Consider the following 7,248-nt stretch of genomic DNA (forward strand, 5'->3'; position numbering starts at 1 on the left):
CACGTAGGAGGAAAGAAAAATCCTTCCGTCCGTTGTATCCGTTGATTTCGATCATTTTCAGATTTTTTCTTACCAGACACGAAAATTCGACACGAAGAGAGAGGAATAACGATAAATAAGCTCGAAGAGACGCTTGCGTGAAGGTCTATTTATCGAATAAACGGACCCGCCGTCTCGACGAGATGAATGTCGTTATGGTACGCAAAAAGATACAAAGGGACGCTTGCGTGAGATCGTCGTCGTCGTGTGTGCGTTTACGGATGCATATACGGACGCGATCCGCCGTCTCGATGATGTATATTTTTAATAAAGATTTATAAAGGTACGGTTTGCACGTACGTGTACGTATCACGTATGTATATGCATAATGGTATATACAAAATGATAAAAAAGAAAAAAAAGCGCTTGCGTGAGGTCGAATTTTTAAATGACCCGCCGCTTTAATAACATTACGTCCCTACTGAAATATATTGAAAACACAAAAATAAAATGACAAATGGCTTGACAACACAATAAGGCGCTTGCGTGAGGTCTTTTTTAAATAGACCCGCCGTCTTTATGAACGTATATGCGTGCGTTGCGTATGTGTATGTATATAGATACGTGCAAGAAAAGTACCAAATTCACATTTCTGTACCTCCTTTCTCTTTTTTATTTTCGTTGCCTGAGCTCCCGTTATAAAACGGGAGATAAACGAGACCGCACACCAAGACTTTGGGATCGAACGAAGCTGTCGAGATAATGATAATCGAAAAAGCGGTAAGGACAAGTAGCGCGTCGATAGTAAAACGAAATCGAAGGATGGACGAGCCGCCGTCGAACTTTGTTTCGCGACGTTCTCTTCGATGGATACCAGTTCGACCTCTTTTCTCTTATACGCTATAATCATTCTCGAATCGTGCTTCCTACCCATGGGTGGATGGTGTGATGGTCGTCGTCGTTGTAAGCTTTAAACCGACGAAACCAAGAACGGCGAAACCAAGATGCATCGCGTCGACGTGAGCCCGATTTTATCGCTTCTTATTTAAAAGTTGAAACGTTGTTCGTTCAGAGGGGAATATCGAATTATGTTCGGTTATACAGAGAGGCCATCGTGTCGTGAGTCGGACACCCGTACCGTTAGCGGATATTCGCTTCGGAAATTGGGAGGTAAGACCGCTCGAGGCCAACCGAAATTCGTATCCCATCGAATTTTATCGAGAATGCAATATATACCTGAACGAATTATAGTTTTCAATATCGAATTTTTTTAAGCGTATGGGCTCTGCGACCATGCTTCGAAGAAGAGTCGTTCTCTCCAGGTTGAGCGACGGTTTAAAAAAAAAAAAGGATTCAGTATCGGGGTATCCTCGTCGTTTCCTTAATATAAAAAATAAAAAAGAAAAATACGATTACCCTGAACGGTGGATCACTTGGCTCGTGGGTCGATGAAGAACGCAGCTAATTGCGCGTCAACGTGTGAACTGCAGGACACATGAACATCGACATTTCGAACGCACATTGCGGTCCACGGATACAATTCCTGGACCACGCCTGGCTGAGGGTCGTTCACGTAACCCAAATACTGCTTGCGTTGCGTATCGTTACTCTTCGTACATTTGATCCTTTTTTTCTCTCTTTTTGTAATCCCCGCCGTCGTTCTTTAAAATCGAACGTTTCCGAGTCGGGTGTCAAAAATCGAGGAAAGGACAAGTTACAAGGAGGAAGATGCGCGACGTACGAGCGATTGTTGGACGTTCGTTGGCGTTCGTCGCGGTCGTGACCGAGACTACAGAATCGAAATGCATGTGCTAGCGTGTGGTATGTAACAATGAAAAATGTCACGGACCTGCGTGAGTGTTCTCGGTGTCGTGAGTCGTCCGTTTTACGTAACGGATGACCGCCCGTGTTTCACCGCTTCGTGCTCGTTTTCAACGTTATTTCGTACCCGCCACTGCTTCGATTCGTCCGTCTTTGGATCACGATTACATACCGCGCCCCTAACGTCGTCTGAAATTAATATTTCTGCGATACTGTGAGAAAGGATAAAATATGGGAGTTTAATATCGAGAGAGGAGGAAAGAGATCCCTTGATGGCGCGTGATGATTGCCGTTCGTCGAGATTGTTAAAGAAAAGAGAGAGAGAAGAGCCCCAGGAATCGGAATACCCACTCCGTTCCTTCGTGTGTCATACTCTGTCGGAACTATCCGCTGGACCGTCACATCAACGTGCACGCGAGTCCTTAAGCGATACGTTTTCGTACCAGAGATCGAAGACTCCACGGAGATAATAGGATACGTAAGATGAGGACGAGTACGATTCTCTTTGGCGAGGCTTTTCTTTCGTTTTTCTTTTTCCTTTTCGAGACGACAAATTATGGCATCTCCGCGCAGAGGAAGAGAAATTTCCTGAATCTAGTGTTGGTCATCCCATGCCTTTTTCGTTGTCTATCGCCGGACCGCATGTCCATGTCGGTCGTCCAGTCCCCGGAAACGGCTCGTGATATTTTTCCTTGCGTGAGTTTCACTTTGCCTCATTTTGTTTTTTCTCTTTTTCTCTGTACAGCAGTAAAGAGACTCGTGCACGCCTCGACGTACCATCCCCGGCCTGTTCATCGTCTTTGATGGATCAGGGTATTATAATCGGGTTGAGCTTCGAAGGCGTGTATCGGTGATTTCGATCTCTGTACAGATGAGAAAACGACGGAGGTTTTAAAAAGTAGGAACCGCTGGAATTGTCAACGGAAGCTAAAATAGAGGACGGGCGTTAAAACAAAACCGATATTCGGACATCTTGCGTGAGTCTGGACTCGAACATGAATACGACATACGATAATTGGCACTATGGTGCGGTGCATATTTAAAACACTACGATTGCAAAAAAAGGAAATATTCTTCTTCTTCTTCGCAATAATACTCTTTTCTTTCATTACCTTCTTTTTATTTTTTTCTCTCTGGCTGTAACTTCATCGTACAAATAAAAAAAAAAGAGATTAAGTTCGACTCATTGGGATTTTGCGTCGGGACGTAAATAAAAAGTTACTCGTTGGTACAATCGAGATCGGGATGTGCGAGCATAACGATTGATGGGGATGATACAGTGCCTCCACATCGAGCCGACCCGACCGTTGTCCATACGAGAATTTCCCCGCCTGCCTGAAATTTCGAACGATGAGAGTCGATGTCTCTTTATGTATCGATGCAAGGATACGTACCAATAATATACATGGGAGAGAAAAAAGAAGGGGAAAAGTATTTGTAATACGAAAAAGAAAGGAGAGATATCTAGCGAAGACGCAAGGGAAAAATTCTTCTTCCATTTCGAATTTTTATTTTTTTTTCCTTTTTCCTCCTTCTATTCGAATTTAATTAAAAAAAAGGAGGGAAGAAAAGGAAAAAATATAACCTTCTCTCGTTAACTTTCTTATTCTTCTCGTTGGTACACGCTACATGTCACGAATATATTTCGTGTTATACGTAGAGACGACCTCAGAGTAGGCGAGATTACCCGCTGAATTTAAGCATATTAATAAGCGGAGGAAAAGAAACTAACAAGGATTTCCTTAGTAGCGGCGAGCGAACAGGAATGAGCCCAGCACTGAATCCCGCGGTACCGCCGCTGGGAAATGTAGTGTTCGGGAGGATCCGTTTATCCCGTGACGTCGAACTGCGTCCAAGTCCATCTTGAATGGGGCCATTTACCCGTAGAGGGTGCCAGGCCCGTAGTGACCGGTACGCGTTTCGGGAGGATCTCTCCTTAGAGTCGGGTTGCTTGAGAGTGCAGCCCTAAGTGGGTGGTAAACTCCATCTAAGGCTAAATACTACCACGAGACCGATAGCGAACAAGTACCGTGAGGGAAAGTTGAAAAGAACTTTGAAGAGAGAGTTCAAGAGTACGTGAAACCGTTCAGGGGTAAACCTGAGAAACCCAAAAGATCGAATGGGGAGATTCATCGGCAACGATGCTGGCTCCCGTTGGTGCGCGATGCTCCGGATGAATCCTCGTGGTTCATCGGCGAGGGCACACCACCTTCGGCTTGAATGTTCCGGCATCGTAGTCGTGCACTTCTCCCCTAGTAGAACGTCGCGACCCGTTGTGTGTCGGTCTACGGCCCGAGAGGGCGCCTGTCGCGTCGCTTCGCGCGCACGCGGCAGACCCTCGGTCGCCTGGCCGGCTGCACGACGGTACTCGCACGGTATCGGGCCGCAACCAATCCATTTTTTCGAATGTGTGTGCGTCAGGCCCGCCGCAAGCTCGGTCAGTTCTTACCCGGAGGCACGGACCTGGTGCCGTCCCCGGGCCTGGCCAGCTGTTAGCAGGCGGTGTCCTTGGACTGGCCAAGACTCGAATTACCGGTCGGCGACGCTATTGCTTTGGGTACTCTCAGGACCCGTCTTGAAACACGGACCAAGGAGTCTAACATGTGCGCGAGTCATTGGGATGCAAAAACCTAAAGGCGAAATGAAAGTGAAGATCGGACTTTGTGCCGATCGAGGGAGGATGGGCCGCGTTACTATGCGGCCCCGCACTCCCGGGGCGTCTCGTTCTCATTGCGAGAAGAGGCGCACCTAGAGCGTACACGTTGGGACCCGAAAGATGGTGAACTATGCCTGGTCAGGACGAAGTCAGGGGAAACCCTGATGGAGGTCCGTAGCGATTCTGACAAATCGATCGTCGGAATATTCTAAAAGAACATTCTGAGGATCAGATAAGGACCACGTTTTGCAGTATTTTATAGGTTTCTTTTTCCTAAAGAGATCAGCAATGATAAGGAATCGTGCTTCTTCATAACATCGTAAAGCTACTTATGTAAGTTGGCAGTGTGTAAGCAAATTGGATGAATTTTTCCTAATAAAAAAAAACAAAAAGTATTTATAATATTTGTACATTCAATTGTTCATTTTTATATGTGTTATATTATACTAGATTTTTCGAAAATATTTTACATAAAGAATACGTCATGTTTTATAATATTCGTTTCCATTAATAAGATTTTATAATTTTTTCACAATATTTTTGTAGCAATTTTTTTATAAAAATCATCAATTGAGACAGATATTAAAATTTCACTTTTTCGTATTAAAATATTAAATGATTTTTTTAAATATTGATGCAAAAATGGCAATAGTTTATTGTATTAAGATTATGATTACTTATTAAGATTATTAATCGAATAGAAGGTTATATTGAAGTATTACATTAAAGTATTTATATAAAAAATTAAGTAAATTCTGTTTCTATATCAATCATTGATCGATAAAGTACCGATATTGCTAAATATAATCACGATTCAAAGGATCAAAAAATTTAAATTCGGGAATATTAAAATTTTGTGTTATATCTAATTGATTTATTAAATTTATTAATTTAAAAGATATTTAATTTTATGTTTTTTAAAATTATTTTGTGATTCTTAAAAATATCTAAAAATATTAATTTCATCTTTTGTCAATTTTATGCCAATATAATATAAATGAAAATTTGTCAAATGATATTTATAAGTCTTAAAATATGTTGAATTGTTATTTAAATTAATAGAACATTTAATAATAATCGTTGATAAAAATTAATATGAGTATATTAATAATATTACTATTATATTTATAATTTACTTAATTTTATATCTAATTTGCTTAATATATATGATATCACTACATATAATTCTTTATAGTCATAGATAATAGAAAATATTAAAAATATTGAGAGTTACCTATTATTTGAGGTATCTTTATTAAATAATATTACAAAATTACAAAATTTTATATATTGCTGTAAAATCATCAAACATATTTTGCAATTTGAAGAACATGTTGATTGTTGAAAATGAAATCAAAAACAAAATAGAATAGTCTTTATTTTCTAAAAAAAAATGAGCAAATCAAATTTTATAAAGATATAATAATTAATATTTTTGTTATTGTTATTAATATTTATGGAATATTCTCAAAATATTATTATTGACTATTGTATTATTATTGTATTGCTATTTATTTATACTAAAATTGCGCACAAAAAGCATTGTTTATTTCTATATTTGAAATTTTATATTATCATCAAAAATAATAGGAAAATTACAAGATAGATTATAATATAATAATTTAAAAATTTTTTTAAATATCAAATATTTATTTATATTAATTGGTCACATTTTAATGTATTTAAAAGTAAGAATTAAATGTATTGACAATATCATCCGATATTATGAAAAAAAAATTAATGTGAAAGAACTATCTTTGTTATTCTATTTGCTTTCGTAAATACCATTCGTCGATCTACACATATACGCACAAAAACAAAAAATAATGATATTAAAAGAGAATCTAAAAAAAACTTTAATTTTCAAGAGATTACCATAGAACTCGGTAAAATGTTTAATTAAAATTCAATTTCTTGTATATTATAATATTATTATATAGTATACAATTCAAGAAGTATATAAAAATTATAAACTTTAAAGAAAATGAAAATAGCTAATCATTACCAATCATAGATTATAAAACAGAATTGTTATTAAATAAAAAAAAGTATAGGATTTTATTAATCAAAATCGATTAGAGATATTAAAATGCATGAATCCTAATTAAAAATAACAATTAAAACCACAGTTTCTTGATGAAAGATATTCTGTATATTTTCATAGCCAATAAAGAAAAAGAGATTTAGATTGCACTGTAAAATTACATTAAGAATCTATCAAAGTAAGGTTCGTTATTTTCTTCAAAAATATTCAAAATCTAAAACTCTTGGAAATATAAAAAAATGTAATCGACTTATATAATCAGTTAGAAGTAATTGAAGAAGTTATCAATGATATATTTTCATGATAATGCTGTATAATTTATCAGAATCTTATAATTATTTAATAAATATTTTTAAAAACAAACTCGAACAAAAATTAAAATTTTTTTCAATGCTAAATTAAAGAAAAAATAAAGAACGAATATCATAGATTGAATTATCTGAAACAAGTTACCATATTTTTATATACTATGGAAATTACAAATTAGTTCTAATCCAAGAAAAGAAAATTCATTCGAGCTAAAATTATTTTTGTAAAAGAGAAAATATAAAATCTGAAAGCAAAAGAAAGAAAAGATAAAGAAATAAAGAAAAAGATAATAACAGTGAATTTTCTTTCAATGCAAATTTGTATATAATCGTCAAATGAATAATATGTTGATCCAAAAAGAATAAGTCACCTGACAAATAAAATAAAAAATTTTTTATTTTCTATAAATAGTGCAACAAGTATTAAAACGATCACAATT

The 7,248-nt window shown here is 36.9% G+C and overlaps 1 non-coding gene across 1 annotated transcript; it reads left to right on the forward strand.

Annotated features, from left to right (window-relative positions):
• The first annotated feature begins 1,392 nt into the window (after positions 1 to 1,392).
• On the forward strand, positions 1,393 to 1,547 carry LOC133667226 (5.8S ribosomal RNA). The gene has a single exon (XR_009832525.1). It is a non-coding gene; the product is annotated as a 5.8S ribosomal RNA (ribosomal RNA).
• Positions 1,548 to 7,248: the final 5,701 nt, after the last annotated feature.

Source organism: Apis cerana, linkage group LG13 (assembly GCF_029169275.1).
Source record: "Apis cerana isolate GH-2021 linkage group LG13, AcerK_1.0, whole genome shotgun sequence".
Taxonomy (NCBI): Eukaryota; Metazoa; Arthropoda; class Insecta; order Hymenoptera; family Apidae; genus Apis; species Apis cerana.